Here is an 18,348-nt window from a genome sequence, read left to right as displayed (position 1 = left end):
GGGCAACAGAGTTGGCACACCGGTATCACCTGTATTTGTTTCTAGGACATGCCAGGTGCTCACCTTCTCTCTGGTCCATGTGGCCCCGCCCCCTCACCGTGGCAATATGATGTCACGTGCAGCGCTGGACCAGGGTGCATTATTGCTCATCTATTTCCCATGTTATCAAGCCACATTGGGCAATACGTTCACACTATTTACTGCTTCAGTTGTATCTTGTGGTCTGTGACTCAGCTATATTCTGGTTATCAAGGGTAATATGACAGGTGAAAGCTCCGTCTACCTATCAGAGGAAGGAAGTACCCAGGGCACGGCTGGCAAATTTTACCTTGGTGGACAAGTAGACTGCACTGGCCCTAAATAGTAGTTTTAGATAACTCATGGCTGACTTATCAAAGGGATATTTGTGAGCTGTGGGGGGCAGTGTGGTGTGATGGGGTAGTGAGCAGGGGAGGGGGAATAGTAATGTGTGAGGGGGAAAGTGTGAGCTGTGTGGGGCAGTGTGGCGTGATGGGATAGTGAGCAGGGGAGGGGGAATAGTAATGTGTGAGGGGGAAAGTGTGAGCTGTGGGGGGAAGTGTGGTGTGATTGGGTAGTGAGCAGGGTAGGGGGAATAGTAATGTGTGAGGGGGAAAGTGTGAGCTGTGGGGGGCAGTGTGGTGTGATGGGGTAGTGAGCAGGGGAGGGGGAATAGTAATGTGTGAGGGGGAAAGTGTGAGCTGTGAGGGGCAATGTGGTATGATGGGGTAGTGAGCAGGGGAGGGGGAATAGTAATGTGTGAGGGGGAAAGTGTGAGCTGTGGGGGCAGTGTGGTGTGATGAGGTAGTGAGCAGGGGAGGGGGAATAGTAATGTGTGAGGGGGAAAGTGTGAGCTGTGGGGGGCAGTGTGGTGTGATGGGGTAGTGAGCAGGGGAGGGGGAATAGTAATGTGTGAGGGGGAAAATGTAAGCTGTGGGGGGCAGTGATGTGAGGAGAGCAGTGTAGGCTGTGGAGGGGGGAGGGCATTTACATATGGTGGGACCTGGAGAGAGCTATGAAAGGAGTAATGAGAAAGCTGTGGGAAAATATGGGATGAGGTAACAGTAATACCACTTTTACACCGCACAAATAACCCAGTATCAGGCCGGTATATTGCCAGGTCGGCACGGTTCACTGTGCGGCGTGAAAGGGGTCACTGACAAATTCCCGGTAATTCAACCCGGAAATAAGGGTTATTCCCGAGTTTTTACCGGGTCAGGTGCAGTGTGATCGGGCTACTGGGTCGATGCGACCCAGAACCCGTTCACAGCATAGGCAGAAGCGGCGTGGAAATGATCTCATCTCTCGGCGCCTCCCCCACACCCGCCCCCGATGCCGCCTCTGTCCCTGCCCCCGATGGCAACCCAACTCAGCATATTACCTGGTTAAGAAGCCAGTCAGAAAGGGTCGAATGTCGGGTCGCACCCGGGAAGGACGCGTTTCCAATTCCCAGGTGCGACCCGGCATTACGGTGTGAAAATGGCATGAGACATTTTTTAATATTTATTTTTTGAGAGGGGGAGGGGATAGCCATTAATCTTACTTGCTTTCACTTTGCCCAAAATATTGAAGAGGTTATTGTCTGCGATAAACCCCCCTTGGACGGCATTACCAGAACATCAGCATTTAATCCATGCATTTATGCTGCAGTTTGGTTAAAATCATTTAGCAGCATTGGCAGCTTTTCCCGTGCTGTGTAATATTATTACTACTTTACTTATCTCCTGACTTAGCTATGTGGGTGTCAGGGACGTGCAGTCAGGGGAGGCAGTGCCTCCCCTGTCTTAATGATTAAAATAATAAAAAGAAGATACATAAGACACACATTCTGTGTCATATGTATGCTCTTTATATTATTCTAATCATTTTAATCTGTTTAAATAGTTTGGGAGGCACTGATAGCTAGTGCCTCCCGTAGACTGTGGGAACGGGGACATAGCAGGGGGCGGGGCCAAGCTCTGGGCTGTAAAAGACCATTAGAAATTAAGGGGAATGCGGCACTTATACAAGTGCCTCGCTGGCAGGGAAAGCACGCCCCTGCCAGCGAGGCACATGTGATTGGACAGTGGATCCAGCACTGGATCCGCTGGTCCAATCACACATGAGCGGCTGGGAGAAGCGGCGGCGGGACCCGGAAGTTACTGCTGCACAGGAGAGGACCGGGAGCGGCGGCGTGGGGACGATGGATGACAAGAGGGCTCTCCGGATCGCCCTGGACCAGCTCTCCCTGCTGAAGGTGAGAGCCAGGAGAGCGGTGATGGATGTGCCCAGGCGGCGGGTGTGACGGAGGTGCTCCTGCTGCTGCTGTGTCACGGCTGCTGCTGCTTCGGCTCCCAGGGGACTTGTGTACAGTCTGCCCACCTGCTGCCCTCATCTACCTGCTGGTTGGTCCCATGTGGGTGCTGCCGTACAATGTCTGTGTGTATTTACAATGCTGTGTAGTGTGTGTGTGATGGTGATGATGATGATGCTGGGCCAGTGCCACACAAAGCTCCCTCCTTCTCACAAAGCCCCCACACACAGCCCTGCCCGCCCCTCCTCACACAGATTGTAGTTGGGGGGAGGGGGGGTGAAGGTGCCTCACCAGTCGGTGCCCTCACCACACGTCACTGGTGGGTGTGGCAAAGTTGCAGCAGCCCGGCCCATAGGGGCTTTCCCATGATTCTGAAGTGCTAGGACACACACAACCTTCCTTACCTAAAGACACATTTAGATTCAGGGGCGGAACCGGGGCAGCCAAGAGAAATCCTGGGCCCAGGGGTGCAACGAAAGTGGCTCCGGTGGAGCTAGAGCTCCGGAAAAGTTAGAGGGCGTGCTGCTTGTCACCCCCCCCCCCCCCCCTTCACCCGCTAGACCGCAGCCCGCTGTACAGCCAGCTGCAGAGCAAGAGGAGAAGCAGAGGGGGCGCACACTGACTCGGACTCAGAGACTAGGTAGGGAACAGGACAGGCCAGAGGTGATAGTATGAGACACTGACAGCCGGCACATGCCAGAGCTCTGCCGCCCTTTTATATGTCTCACTGTCTGCTTGTAGCTGTGCAGCAGGGTTACGTCTGTCCTGCTACACCACTCTTTGTCCCGGCTGCTGCAGCACCTCTTTCTGCCCCCACTGCTGCAGCACTTCTATCTATCCCAGCTGCTGCAGCACCTCTTTCTCTTACGTCCTAGAGGATGCTGGGGACTCCAAAAGGACCATGGGGTATAGACGGATCCGCAGGAGCCTGGGCACACTATAAAGACTTAAACTGGGTGTGAACTGGCTCCTCCCTCTATGCCCCTCCCCCAGACCTCAGTTAGACTTTGTGCCCAGGAGTGACTGGACACACACTAGGGGAGCTCTACTGAGTTTCTCTGAAAGACTTTATGTTAGGTTTTTTATAGCGCGCTATGCGCCATTTCCTCCAGCGCCGCCGGCTTCCTTGGGTGCGGGGCGCTGGGGGGGAGCGCCCTGAGCGGCAGTTACGGAGCAGGGAGAAGAGGTTCAAACGATACCGGATGCCGCGGCCGTTGCCCCCCGCCATTTGCTACCGGGGGGCGCGCTGCGCGCTGGTGCTCCCACACGCTGAAGGGCTTGCTTGGGTGCGGGGCGCCCTGAGCAGCATTACTTTCATATGATATAGTGTGTTACACTATATACAGTGCCAGACCGGTATATCTGTAATATAAGGAGCTATAGCGCGCCGAGGGGGACGGGGCTTAGCCCTCACACAAACAGGGTCAGCGCCATTTTTCCCCTGTCCCCGCCAAGATGTATGTATTGCACAAACAAGGGGGAGGGGGCACTGTGTTTTAGTGTTATATACACATATATAAGACTAGTTGAGTTAGGATTGGACACGCAATCATTCTTGTGGGTAGTTTTTGTGTGCTCCCTGTCAAAAATACCCAGTTTACCAGTTTAGTACACTTGTGTCGACAGGCGTGAGTGTTCACTTATAAACACATATGGGTTCACTGTCGGCATCGCCGACGCACGTGGGTACTTGTTACAAATAAGAAGTATATATTTATGGGGGACACAATGGTATGTGGGTGACCCTGTCGGCACCAACGGTCACCGGGGGTAACTGGAAATGCTGTATATGACTTATACCTGTGTATATAAAGTTGTACGTTACTTCCCTCGGACCCCTTGGGGTCGCAAGACGGTAGTTTCCCCTAGTTACTAATCCCTGCTGTCGACGAATACTGGGGTTTTCTGTCGACTATGTTTCCTGGTAGATCCACAACTGTGGCTTTTCAGTACATGGTCATACACGTTCAGAACACATTAATGTCACTGGGGACCAGAAGGCTCGGGACAATCCGACTATATGTATATTATATATATATATATATATTTAGGATATGTGGCTATACGTGTATTGCAATATGTATATTCATATGATGTTTCTGATGAATACTGGTGTAATAGTATTCCTTCTCATGTGCTGATCGCTCTGTTGATAAAGCTCTAGGTCGGCTGTGACTCACACCCTCTCCAGAAGTTCGAAGGGTTATTCGTTTTCCGCAACGGATGGAATATTGTGAAAGTCAACGACTGGTCGACACGGGGCCCTGTCTCAATGGATCGTATACAGGAAAGCTAAGTGATATGATTATTTTTCTATACTGTGGGCCTTTTTGCATTGCGGACACATGAGGGAGTGTTTGTGTTCGGTAGGTCATTAAATAGATTTACCCTAAAGAGAGAAAGGTGGTTCCTTATGTTGGATCCTCTCTATAAATTTGCGGCAGGCTGTCGTCTGTATACAGGTAGTGTGGCCGGGGGAGTGCTGAGGCTGACTCCGTGAGTTACTGGAGTTTTTCTCTGGGATGGTGTACCGCTGATTGGGGGCTGCATCCGTTCAGCCAATCTCGGTGGATATTCCTGGTAAGTCTAACTTCGGGAGTTAGATTCCCTGGCAACAGTTAGTGACGCACTCCTTTGAGGGATGCAGTCTTTTTAATCGGTTAAAATACAGGTTTTTTTTTTTTGGTTTTTTTTTTACCCTTTCTGTACAGCCTGTGAAAGGTGAGAAAAGGTAAGAGTTCTGCAGCCTGGTTAGGTTCACGGATGAGGATGTCGTTTCTATTTCTACCACATACACCACATGTCGCAGAGTCTATGTGGAGGGACCCTGCTCCGGTGAGGACTCAGTTACTACTTTCAGTTAGTTCACGAATAGCCTAGGACTGGTGTATTACTTATAGAATCCACAGGGGGACTTTCTGGAGTACAGATGTTTCCCCTCACTGGTTTTCTAAGGGATTTGGCCGTCTCCCCTCTGGAAGGGGAGGTAGTACACAACGCCGTACCAGAGGTGCGTCACGTTCAGGGCCTTGTCCTCCTGTCCCAGTTATAAAAAAGTTTTACATGCGTTCTTCTACGCATTCAGATTTCCTGGAGGGATAGCCAGGATTGTCTTGGTCATTTCACGCGAGTGATGGTAGTATGATGGTTTTCTTTCAATAGTAGGAGCCATTGTTATTCTATACTGAGATGTTCGCCTGAGTGGGATAAGGTCAAGAAACATGTAGTGCAAATCATTGTTTCTCTCTGCCTGTTTCTCTCTGCCTGTTTTCCTGTGGAAAAGAGGTCTGAGGATCCTGAGTCGAATCAGATTTGTAGTGCCACTTCATCAATATGTTACGTTGATAAAGAAGTTGGGTGCGGCCTCAGAGGCCTTTTTTCGGTGAGCAGGTTGAATGCCAGAGTGGTTTTCATGAGACCTGTTGGGAATGTGGTCTGAGTCTCACCGGCGCAGACACCGGAATATTGTTCTAATGGCTAGGATATCACTCCTGTGGTGTCTGCTCAGTTCTCATCTCCTGGAGGGATGAAGGTTCGGGATCCAGGATTAGATCATGGTGTCCATGTATGCAGATCTCCGAGGCTGGTATATGTGTTTCCTCCGTTTTCACTCTGCTGAAGGTGATAAACGTAAGAAGAATGGAGGTTCCGGCGATCCTCATTGTTCCGGTCTAGCCAAGGAGAGCTGGGTATACAGTTCTTCAAGCTTTGTTCATATAAGATCACTGGCATCTTCCTCTACAGGGGGTACTGTTACAACAAGCTCCGGGTATGTATCAGGAATTACCGCGTCTGTGTTTGACGGCGCGGCGGTTGAACGCCATATCCTAGTCCGAATGGGTATTCCCAGTGAGGTCATTTTCACATTCTATCAGACTAGAAAGAAGTAACGGCGAAGCCTTACTACCGTATTTGAGTTTCAGGGCAGTTTGGCCTTATAGTTTAAAAAAAAATAATAATAATTTTGGCCACCTTTCCGGAAGTTTAGACTTTCGTGGAAGGAATGCTGCACGCCCCACCTCCATTTGTGCCCCTATTGGCACAGTGGATCTTGCCGTCGTGATGCGTTTCTTGTGTCTCACTGAGTGGAACCTTTATTACAGGTTGTGTTAAAATTTCCTCTCTTGGAGAGTGGTCATGCGTTTGCCTTTGGGGAAACTGCGAGGCGGTTGTCGGAAGTAGCGGCTTTGTCTCACGACAGTCCCTGTTTGATCTTCCAAGTGGAAAGATTGGAGATCTCGGATAGTAGTTCTGCCAAAAAGGTTTCGGGGTTTATCAAAAGTCTGCCTATGTTGATGCCTGTGGTAACTTCAGCATGGGCTGAGTCATAGTCTCTAGATATAGTCAGGGCTTTGAAGATTTATGTCGACAATTGGGCTCAATTTGTGGTAACGGAGGTTCTGTTGTCAGTATGCTCCCAGCGTGCTTGGGGCGCCTGCGTCTCTGCAGTCTGTTACACGTTGGATCTATGATACGATTCGGCGTGTTAGTTCTACGGCTGGTTTGCCGTTACCGAAGTTGGTGGAGACCCATTCTACTAGGAAGATGGGCTCTTCTTGGGCGGATGCCCGAGGTGTCTCGGCGAGTTAACTTTGCCGAGCGGATACTTGGTCGGGTTTCGAACACCTTTGCTAAGCTCTACCGGTTTGATACCCTGGATGATGGGGACCTCATGTTTGCTCATTCGGTGCTGCAGAGTCGTCCGCACTCTCCCGCCCGTTTTGGAGCTTTGGTATAGACCCCATGGTCCTTTTGGATTCCCCAGCATCCTCTAGGACGTAAGAGAAAATAGGATTTTAGTACCTACCGGTAAATCCTTTTTTCCTAGTCCGTAGAGGATGCTGGGCGCCCGTCCCAGTGCGTACTGTGTCTGCAGTTATTGATTTTGGTTGCGCTTTGTGGTGATTCTTCTCTGTCAGGCTATTGGCATGTGGTTTCTTATTGTTGGTTGGGTTGACACACGGGTTGTGTTACCTATTTTCTCAGCATATGGCTGTATGTTTTTCGTACCGTGGGCTGGTATTCTGTTGAAGGCCATGTCTTGCGGTATGTTCGTGGTGTGAGCTGGTATAACACTCACTGTGTTTAAATTATAAATTCTTTTCTCAAAATGTCCGTCTCTCCTGGGCACAGTTTTCTAACTGAGGTCTGGGGGAGGGGCATAGAGGGAGGAGCCAGTTCACACCCAGTTTAAGTCTTTATAGTGTGCCCAGGCTCCTGCGGATCCATCAATACCCCATGGTCCGTTTGGAGTCCCCAGCATCCTCTACGGACTAGGAGAAAAGGATTTACCGGTAGGTACTAAAATCCTATTTTCTGCCTTGGCTGCTCTCTCTGCCCGTGCTGCTGCAGCGCCTCTCTCTACATTTGTGACAAACCAGGTAAGTATCGGGTTTGGACGGATATGATGATTGGTGGAGTTACCTTTTTATTCCTGCCGCCTGGACCTTTAGCAGTATAGAACTTTGCTGAGAGGTGTGTCGGACAACTCCTAAGAAATAACCGTTGCCTTTAGTTGCTTAGAATTAATTTCAATGTATTGATATAGCAATGGTGCTTAAGAAATTCCTGGTAAGTTAAATAAGTATTAATTCGATAAACCATCACAATACGGTTTCATTGTCAACAGAATAATTAACTTTACAGTTAGTAACCGTGTTTATTACACTACTCCGTGCTGTCAATTCCGCCTGTAAACAAATGGATACCCAACTTTCTCTAATAACATGCCGGTTATAAGTGAATACAAGCATAAAACATTTGGTAAAACTCTAACAGACCAGTATTGCTGGTTAAACGTACGTACTACAACTTTGTAAGATTAGTACATGAATCACGTCCCCGGTACTCCCCAAGTCTGACTTCACAATGCAGTTCAATTGGGTACTACTTTTATCATGTTAATTGAACTTGTCCTTAACGATGGACGAATACAGTTACCACTCTAATATGGGTGACGTCCCTCAGTGGATCTATCACAATTAATTCCCGTCCAAGCTATAGTCTCTCGTTCAGAATTTACTGTTGAGATCTGTAAAACGCCCTGTTACTCTAAATGACTGAGTGCCTTAATGAAGGTATTTATTAGTCACTCCATTACCAAGTCACTGGTATTCCTCTCTCACTGGGTGGACATGCACATCTATGTAACTTGACGGATTCAGTTCATTCTCCTGACTTTAGGACGCATTACACTGACTCCCTCTCTTTGTTGTTAGCATAGTAGGGTAGCAGAGGCTTGATTCCTGACGGAAATGTGATAGCTCTTAACTGCGATACAATCTTCTCTCCTATCAACGCTTACTAGTTGTGTCGATTGCTGCCTCCGGACTACTATATGAACGTGTTGAATCAATGCTGAATTACACTGCAGTGTGTCTTTTACTACTTTTCAGTCTGTTTAATAAGTGCACTTATTGCTATTTGCAGGTAGCTTGACTCTCTGTGTGGTGTGCCTGCGTAGAGTTGTAGGATTAATAAAGTTAAGGTACCTTTCCTATACTCTCAGCTGTGGCTGACTCTTTGTTTCTTTTTATTATAGATGGCTCCGCCTCCCTGGCCGTCACTCACCAACAGGCCGCTCCTCTCCTCTCCCTCCGGATCTCTGCGTCACTGCCAGCCGCCTCAGCTCAGCTCCTCACCACCGCCGCTGGAGGCTTGCGTACCGGGTCCCGCCGGCGTGGATTTTCCGCTCACTGCTGCCGAGGGAGAGCTCACATCGCTACTGCTGCTGAGTGCCAAACACCGGGTGAGAGTCGCTGATCGCGAAGGGAGACCAAACCCTGTCCTCAAGCTCCGTAGCCTTACAGCGCTTCCCCCGCTTCGTTAGCTCAGTCCCTCTCTCTTCCGTTGCTCAACTGCCAACCGACCAGTCCTCACTCCACTTAACCTCCTTTCCCCGAGTCCCCGTATCCTTCCGCCGGGACCCAACAGTTTTATTCTCGTGCAGGGCCAGTCTCTCTCCATATCCCCCACGTGCGGGTCCCCCCAGACTATTGTTCATGCAGCACAGATTTTTAGATACAATAAATTCAATACAATAAATACAATAAATTTAGATACAATAAATTCACTGCACAGTGGGTGACAACAATACCACTATATTTACTACCGTGGTGCACAATTATCATCTTCACAGCTGTGGGGCACCACACATTGATGCTGGAGCACCCCTCTCTGCCCCAGCTAATGCTGCAGCACCTCTTACTGCACAAGAAGCTGCAGAGTAACATGTAGAAGCGGCTTTACTGTGACGTAACCTGTATAAGTGGCACTACTGTTGTGTAACATGTATAAACGGCTCTACTGTGGTGTAATGTGTATAAGTGGCTCTACTGTGGTGTAACGTGTATAAGTGGCTCTACTGTGGTGTAATGTGTATAAGCGGCTCTATTGTATTGTGTAACATGTACAAGCCATTCTACTGTGTTGTGAAATGTGTATAAGGGGTTCTGCTGTGATGTAATGTGAATAACGGACACTACTGTGCAGTGTAATCTGAACTGGTACTATTCTGTGGCCATGCACTTTCCCCATGAAGCCACACCACTATCTTTTTTTGTTGCACTGTCCCTATTTTATGCATGGGGGCGCCCAATGGAAACTGAGCTCCTCAAGGTCTAGAACCAGACCTGTCACCAATTTAGGATTTTTTTATATTTTTTCTTTTCAAATATAACATGCATCCAATTCAGTACAGGGGAGGGGGGCGCAGAAACATACCCTTGCTCCAGGCACCATGGCACCTAGCTACACCTCTGCCTGGGCCCCAGTACAACAACTTCCTGGGCCCCCTTGCCCCCACTGGAGGGGGTGTGACCACAGCATGCTGCGGGCATGGCCACTCCTCTTTGGGGGCGTGTCTAGCACGTCAGAAGCACCCACTCATAGGAGCATGACATGCCTCCCAGCCAGGGCAGTACAGAGCCTGACTGGGCCCAGGTACTTTTCAGTGGGCATGGCCTAATCAAAGGAGGCATGGACCTCGGCCCCCCATTGGGCCCCTCTATCAGACCTGTGCCCAGGTAATTTGTACCTTCTCCCCCCCTCTCTCCACGCCACTGGGCGGATCAAGAAAAGAGAGGGCCCCTGTAGACACCACCCTTCCCCCCCAACGGGTTTTTCCACATTAGATTCATTTGCCAGAGTCTACTGACTATGCACCGTTCTCTATTTTCCCGCTGGTTTCTGTAGTGCACATACACAGATCTCCAGAAAAATGGTGCACGCGTGGACGATTTTCTGTACAGTTGTGCAGGTTGCTTATTACCTTATGCTGCGGCTGTAATCATTAGGTGTGGAAAAAAGAACTATCAATTCCTGTTTATATTCGGATCCCAGCCATCAAGCAGGATTGTTTGCAACAGCACTTTATAAGCAACTAAGTATAAGTATAGTGACAGCTTGATACTGTAACAATAGTGACTGTTACGCTGACAAACATACTAACGCGGCAATATAGTAACAAGCACAACTTCTTAGGGTTTCATAGGATGTCTATGGTCCGGACAACTTTGAGACGGTATACTAATTAAACATATTGTGTTTATTGTTTTTTATTAATTGTCTGTATATGTGTTTTATTTGTTGAAATGAATTTCTCTTTTTAATTGAATAAACATTATCGATTATCCACTGACATATACATATTTTTATTTATACTCATACATGCGCCATCTCCTTCGGTGGTAGTTTGGTCTGTTAATGTGGAACCTGCATAGATAGGTTTTTGGAGATCGCTGCAGTAAAGCTGCTGTATACAGTACATGGCAACTTAAACTTATTTATTGAACTTATAAACTGGTTGCTAGCAGGGCCGGTGCTAGGGTGTTCGGCGCCTCCCTGCAAACTATAATTTTGCGCCCTCCCTCCCATGTGTTTGATGGTGCAGCGGTGGCAGGTCCGTGAGGCTACTGCCAGTGGCTCTGTGCCCACAATGCATATGCACTGTGCCAGGCACCACTGGCACAGTGTTAGTTACGGCCCTGTGCAGGGTATCTAGGGGAGGGTGGCACAGTGGCTGTGAGAGAACACGTGGGGGTGGGGTCGACACAGCAACTGAGTGACACAGTGACTGGAACTGAACACAGAGGGGGGGGATTGTGACACAATGACATAACACAAACTGGGGGAGGGGGGTGACAGAGTGACGTGACAGAACACGGGGGGGGGGGCACAGTGACAGAACGTTGGGGGTGACAGTGATAGAACATGGGGGGGGGGTGACACAGTGACAGAAAACAGGGGTGGTGACGCAGTGACAGAACACAGGGGTGGTGACGCAGTGACAGAACACGAGGGGGGGGGGGGGTGACGCAGTGACAGAACATGGGGGGAAAACACAGTGACAGAACATGGGGGGGGATACACAGTGACAGAACACGGGGGGGAACACAGTGACAGAACACGGGGGGGGAGGTGACACAGTGACAGAATAGGGGGGGGTGACACAGTGACAGAATACAGAGGAGGGGAGGGGTACAGCGTGACATCAGGGTGTCTGTAATATCACAAGATCCTGGAGTCTCAGTGGGTATATTACCCTAGGAGCTTGCAGCCAGGGCCGTACCCTCCCCCTGCCGAATGACCTGACCCGCTGTGCATCGCTCAGAGCCGCCCACTCGGGATACCAGATATTTGCCTCAGCCCTGCCTGTTTCTCTCTGCCCACAGCGGCCACCACAATGCTGGACTACTTACTTGGGTCCAGGCGAGCGCATTTCCCCTTGTGCGCCGATCACCGCAGCTGTAAAGACTCTGGGGGGGGGTGCTTCATGGCGGCAGCGGAGGAGCACAACGTGGCTGATAGCAGCAGCAGCAGCAATATGAGGTGCTTGAGGGGGCGGTGCTTGCTGCAATCACACTGGGTGAGCTGTACACACGCACCCCCCCCCCCCACACACACACACACACACGACCCTCTCCCCCCCCCCCCCCCACACACACACACACTTTTTCAATCACTCTCCCCCAACTTACCATTTTGTTTGTCCTCCTCTGCAGCCTGGTCCCATGTAGCTCCGCCCCCCGGCGCCGTGTAGCCCCGCCTCCTTTTCGGGCTGGGCCGTGGAGTGTGACATAATGCTGTCATAGGAAGGAGGAGGCTTCATCATGCTGCTGGCAGCAGCAGCAGGGTCCCAGGCGCAGCACAGGGATGCAAAGCAGGGAGAGCGCCTCTCCTGCCCTGCCCTTTGCATCCCTTTGCTGAGCAGGTAGCGCCGGGCCAGGTTGCTAGTGCCTTGGAGGAATCTTTACTAACTTTCATTAGATAGATACACAGACAGACAGACAGACAGACAGACAGACAGAGAGAGGAGCAGCTTTTGCCACAGGCAAGCAGGCTTTTTGCCCAGGGCACCGCAGTCCTGAGGGTGCTGCCGCCGCCTGACTCTTCCACATGCTCCCAAGCGCACCACAATGCGATGCACCACACGGCATTGTGGGAGTGGCCACAGACGCTAGAGGTCATAATTGACCTCTAGTGTCTGTGCGGTGCTATGGGAGAGAAGTCATGCTGTCTCTCCCATAGATCCGAGGAGCGGCGGCCGCAGACGGAGGACAGTAGCAGCGGTCAGGAAGCAGGAGCGGGGCTGGTATTTTTTTTTTTGTAAGCAGCGCTACTAGGGGCATATCTACAGGGGGCACAGCTACTGAGGGCAAAACTACTGGGGGAAAAGCTACAGAGGGTACAGCTACTGGGGGCACAACTCTACTGAGGGCACAGCTACAGGGAGCACAACTACAGGGGACACAGCTACTGAGGGCACAACTCTACAGGGGGCACAACTACTGAGGGCACAGCTACAGGGAGCACAACTACAGGGGACACAGCTACTGAGGGCACAACTCTACAGGGGGCACAACTACTGAGGGCACAGCTACAGGGGGCACAACTACCGAGAGCATAGCTACAGGGGACACAACTACTGGGGGCACTGCTACGGGGGGCATAACTGTGACCACGCCTGTTCCCTATTTTTTGCGCGCACTATTCCTGTTTTACCTGTCGGGGGGGCACCAAAGGAAACTTTCGCCCTGGGTGCCACAAGGTCTAGAACCAGAGATAGATAGATAGATAGATAGATAGATAGATAGATAGATAGATAGATAGATAGATAGATAGATAGATAGATAAAACATATATAAAATAGAAGGATAGATAGATAGATAGATAGATAGATAGATAGATAGATAGATAGATAGATAGATAGATAGATAGATAGATAGATAGATAGATAGATAGATGAAATGGATAACTAAAATAGGATAGATAGAAAATTATTTGCATCATCAAGTGCGCAGTCAAGGTGTATGATAAAGTTAATTCCGTCACCCCCTCTTGCCCACTCAGCATTTCCCAATGCAAGCGGTGCTTAATGATGTCATCTGCGCCGTCACCCCACATCCCCGCCCACTTTACAGGCAACTCCACTACTTCAAAAAAATCTTACAGACATTCTAGAAGAGACGACAACTAAACAAAATCTTTAATAAACACATGCAAAACATATGGATGAACTACTCAGCTATTTCAAGTTCATAGGCTCTTTAGCATAATCATATACCGCAATATGTTTAATGTGAAAAATACTCATTACCAAAGCAGCAATTACATTTAATGATATTGAAAATATTCTTTCTTTGTGCGTTATAATGAGGAATGTGTATTTTATATTCCAAACTAATTAACATTGTTTATTTCCAGGGACTGAAATACAGCTGAGGTTCTGTGTGATGGACGGTGAAAGACGAGAGGGAAAACTAAGACGCGCACGGTCTTACTAGTCATTCCTCTAAGACATGTTTGATTGATAACTTCAACTACTAAGAGAAATAACAATACAGCCCAGGTAATACAGAAATCAAGGAGAGGATACTCATGCCATAAGCCAGTATGGACCCTAGCAGCCTGAAAACCAAGGTAGTCTGACATCATGGAAAGTTTTATTTGACGAGTAACTCCACTTGAAGACGATGTTGTCTAATTAAAACAATTTTGCTAGGTAAAACAATATTCTGGAATAACTCCTGGTACTTGATTTGGGACTTGTGCCTGAAATAACCAGTTCAAGACTAACAAACATATAGTTGCTGCTATTTGACAGATTAGCGGTGAACAACTGATCTTCCTTTACAACATCTGTAACCACAGAAACAATCAGTGCTTTCCACACTTTACTTCCATAGTTAATGGGGGTGTGGATCATTAGCTCTACACTAAAAAGGTCTACAGTCAATAGGTCGACCATTAATGGTCACCATGCATTAGGTCAATAGACTCAAAAGGTGAACAGGGTCAAAAGGTCGACATGGAATAGTTAGACAGAGGAAAAGGTCGACAGAGTCAAAAGGTCAGCTGGGTCAAAAGGTCAATGTGGAAACGGTTGACACAAAAATGGTTGACACAATTTTTTAAATTATTTTTATAGGGCGTTTTATCACTTTTTCTGCCACACAAAAAAAAGCCCCATTTGTGCACCGCGTCCCCTTGCATGGCTCGTTTCACTCGCCGTGCATAGGTCAAGGTTACTATTCCCAATCGCAGTCCACATGGATAGTAAAGTATGAAAAAGTTGAAAAAAAAAACCCATTGTGTCAACCATATATGTGTCGACCATATGTGTGTCGACCATTTTCATGTCAGCCTTTTGATCTTTTAAACCTGTTGACTGTTTGAACTGTCTGCCTTTTACATGTCGACCTTTTGACCATGTCAACCTAATGCATGTCGACTATTAGTGGTTGACCTATTGACTGTAGACCTTTTTAGTGTAGATCTATAGACCGGATACCAGTTAAAGGTGTGGCTAAGAAAAGTAACAAATTATCTGCAATAAGCTCAGCAACAGTCTCCTCTTGGTTCGCCATATTACATAAGGTTCTATTCTCAAAACTGAGCACTGTAATTATAGGGAGGCAGAAGCAAAACGCATTTCACGGGTTTCCCAGATGACTTTGCATGTAATGCATGAAGATATCTGTAGGAAAATGTTACAAATAAACTCTGTATGGAATAAAGATCAGACCCTACCTACAGTAGAAGATCAGACCCTATCTACAGTAGCTTCCTAACTCACAGACGTCAGCAGAAGAACCAGAAAATATAAAATAACAAACACATTACTTCAAGGTAGATGCTAGAATCAAGTGGGCTAAGGGACCTTTTCCGTAAGGGGGAGGAGTTACGACGCAAGGGGGAGGAGCTAGGCCAGCGGGATAGTTCCTCTACTATCCACGCCACCAACTATTACCTTTAGTAATTAGGTGGTGAGCGAAGCGGAGCGGAGCGAGCCACCGTGCCCGAAGCGTGGCGAGCGAAGCGAGCCCGCGAGGGTACTTTTCGGGTACCCTGTTCGACCGTAGCTCCTCCCCCTGGTGACGTAGCTCCTCCCTCAATACGTCACAAGGTCCCTTCAGCCACTCCGATATAGAACTAACCATTACTTCAAGCTCCACACTTTTTTTTTTTTTTTACCAAGATTAAAAGAAAGACAACCATACAGTACAGGGTATTCATCGAGTCAGTCGGTTCTGTAGCAGCTTGCCTATTTTTAGTAAAAGAGACATTTCAGTGTTAATATTCCTAATCAAAGAGGGGGGGGAGTACCAAATCTGTTGTCGGTAGAGGATTTGATGTCCCACAGCTGCGAGGCTACAGCTGTCATGGAAAAGTCAGACGAAATTGTTCCGAGAATCTGGAAGCTACAGTGAAATGTCTGCCCAATGGCTGAGCTCTACCCAAAGGATTCAGGCTATGAAGAAGCAATGGCTGTACTTTATAAAACATATTATCTGTCTGCTGCCTGCCATACCGGAGTCATGGTGTGTCCTACTCCCCCTAGGCTAGGACCCTTCCTAGCTGTTCCCCCAAAAAATATATAAATGATTTAAATGATTTACTTAAAGAAGTGTTGCCCCTTCAGATAGATTTATATGCAGAGGCCTAGGGTACTACTACTGTACATACATTATTGTTTTTTTTTTCTTTCAAACTTCCCTGCATGCTTTTCAGCTGTGTATTTATATCATCAATCAGATCTGTTTATTTATCTTGCTGTGTGGTTCACACAAAGCTTTCATTGTAGCTGAGAGCAAAAATGAATCTCCTCCACCTGATCATATATATTCATGGCTTGGAAGCACAGAATGAAGCCATATTTGGATACTCTCCTGAAATGACCAGGAGAACCCCTGAACTTTGGGGACTTCTCTTGCATGCCAAGGAAAGTAGATCAACTCCCTGTATTAATGGAAATAACCAGTAGCAGGTGGAGGTGGAGGCGAAGGCACCAATTGAACCACCATGCCACCCTGAACGTCCAACTTGATGCTGCCCTCCAGGACTTGAAGGCATATAATGTAGGTGAGTATCAAGTCATTTGTTAAGTAACAGTTGCAAGAGGGCATATTCATGACAATAAAGTCATCTGGAGGTGGAAACTCCTTTGGAAATCTTATTTCTTCAAACCCGTACAATATTTAAAATATTTGAATACAGTACTATGGGGGAGATTTCTCAAAGCCTGGAGAGAGAGAGAGAGAGAGAGAGAGAGAGAGAGAGAGAGAGAGAGAGAGAGAGAGAGAAAGTTGAGAGAGATAAAGTACCAATTAATTAGCTCCTGTCATTATTCAAACACAGCCTATAACACGACAGTTAGGAGCTGATTGGTTGGTACTTTATCTCTCTCTCAACTTCATCTCTCTCAAGCTTTGATAAATCTTCCCCTAAATATTTTTGCATAATATGTTAAATACAACAACAGTTTTCTGACAGTATATCGCCCATATCCAGAATGGTCGGATTGAGGTTTCATTCAGCACAAAATACTTGAATAAAAAAGACGTGGAGTCATGTTGTAGTTTCCCTGATTACGAAATGCTTAGAATGCCCGAAAGCTATTATTCTGACTGCTCTGGTTAGAAACACTCCCTGTAGGAGTCCTGGCCGAGGGACAACGCATCAGCTGCTCACCAGAATATTGGAAATGCTCTTTGCATAGGAATTTGTCTTTGTTTTGTTTTTTGTGTTTTTTTTTAGAACAAGGTCTTTTAAAATACTGTAGGACAAACATCAAGAGCGCTCCATCTGCACCAGAAAGCTAAACCCAGCATTATCATAACCAAGGTGAACTTGGAAAACAATTAAAATACAAGAAAAAAGATTCTTATTAATTATATCACCCTGACACATAGTTAGCTGTTCTGTAACAATATACTGTACAGCTCAGATCAAGTTAAACTCTATTTACAAGTTGCCAGGTCTGTATCTTACAAATATATGCTAGAAAAAATATTTTCTTAACCTCTGGATTATGACCCAAATATGAGGCCACTGGGACATATACAGGTACTAGGTGCTTCATCGATATTTGTATGATATAGAGTATTACCTGCATTCCTTTGTTAGTGGTTAAATATTGCACAATGAAAGGGCGTGCGATGGTGAAGGAGGCGCAGCCCCTTGCGACGGCGTGAACAGCACCTGCAGGGCACGATGTACAGAATGTAGCGGGTGCGGGGGGGACGACTGCGGATTGGGGAGGGTGTCTGTAGATGCTGCGGGTGGAGGGGGGGATGCAGGGGGGGGGCCCAGATGGGGAAGGCTCGGGAGGTGCTGCAGGTGGGGGAGGGGCAGAGGAGTGGGGGCTGCAGATGGGGGAGGGGTCCAGAGGCACTGTAGGTGGAGGAGGGGCAGGGGTGCCACGGGTGGGGGAGGGGCAGGTGCGGGGATGTTGCGGATGGGTGAAGGGTTCCGGAGGCGCTGTGGGATGGGAAGGGGCGGTGGTGTCGGGGGTGGGGTAGGGGTCCGGAGGCGCCGTGGGTGGGGGAGGGGCAGGTGCAGGTGGAGCGGCGGAGGGGAAGGGGGTCCGGAGATGCTGCAAGTGGTGGAGGGGCAGGTGCGGGGGTGCCGCGGATGGAGGAGGGTGTCTGCAGATACTGCGGGTGGAGAAGGGGGGCAGGTGTGGGGGGGAGACATATATGGGGGGTGGATGGTGGAGGGGGTCCGGAGGTGCTGTGGGTGGTGGAGGGGCGGGGGAG

General features: G+C 48.5%; 1 protein-coding gene across 4 annotated transcripts in view; it reads right to left on the bottom strand.

Annotated features, from left to right (window-relative positions):
- CRTAC1 (cartilage acidic protein 1) overlaps positions 1 to 18,348 on the bottom strand; it is a 1,057,458-nt gene that overhangs the window by 1,001,535 nt on the left and 37,575 nt on the right. Inside the window, exon 1 of one of the 4 annotated variants that reach the window (XM_063962303.1) lies at positions 8,882 to 9,165. The exons of the other annotated variants lie outside the window; for them this stretch is intronic. The gene's annotated coding sequence lies outside the window, so the exon portion shown is untranslated. Of the gene's footprint in view, positions 1 to 8,881; positions 9,166 to 18,348 lie in introns of those variants that run through there. 4 annotated transcript variants of the gene reach the window in all.

Source organism: Pseudophryne corroboree, chromosome 3 (genome assembly GCF_028390025.1).
Source record: "Pseudophryne corroboree isolate aPseCor3 chromosome 3, aPseCor3.hap2, whole genome shotgun sequence".
Classification (NCBI taxonomy): Eukaryota; Metazoa; Chordata; class Amphibia; order Anura; family Myobatrachidae; genus Pseudophryne; species Pseudophryne corroboree.
The sequence above is the reverse complement of the archived record's forward strand: the minus strand, read 5'-3'. Positions and strand labels throughout refer to the sequence as shown.